Here is a 558-nt window from a genome sequence, read left to right as displayed (position 1 = left end):
TCCCTACAAGGGGGTTCGCAGCAAGCTGGCTCACCGGAGAAGCTCCCGGTTGGGACCCGGGAGCTTCTCAAAATTCATAGGGCAGAAACAGAGGGACCTGCTGATAAGACACATTTCTATTTGGTTTCACCAAAGTCATCCAGAGCTGCAGAGCACGTGGAGGTTTAACAGCCTTATGCTGCAATTACACCTTTGTACCGGAGGTGACAGCCTGGCCACAGGTTTAGACCTGTGGGTGCCTTTTCCCCGTGTGATGGATACCCTCCAACAAATAAATTTCCTTCTCTCCGCACCCTGGGAAGAAACTTTAGAGACTCGATCGCGCAAAGTTCAAAACTGCTGTGGTCCTCTTCTGCACTTGCAAGCGATCTCAGGTGCGTTGCAGAGGCTATATATATAATCATTACTCATTCCTAACAGTTACTGTGAGCTGCGCACACCCTCGTATGCACCAAAACCACCTTCAGCCGCTCATCCATCCCGCTCTGGCACAGATACGCTCTCGTCTCCGGGGGTTCCTCTTGCAAAGAGGACGCTCCGTTGCTGTCCAGGGGAATC

The sequence above is a fragment of the Charadrius vociferus genome, unplaced genomic scaffold (genome assembly GCF_000708025.1).
Source record: "Charadrius vociferus isolate BGI_N301 unplaced genomic scaffold, ASM70802v2 scaffold472, whole genome shotgun sequence".
Taxonomy (NCBI): Eukaryota; Metazoa; Chordata; class Aves; order Charadriiformes; family Charadriidae; genus Charadrius; species Charadrius vociferus.
Note: the sequence above shows the minus strand (reverse complement) of the source record.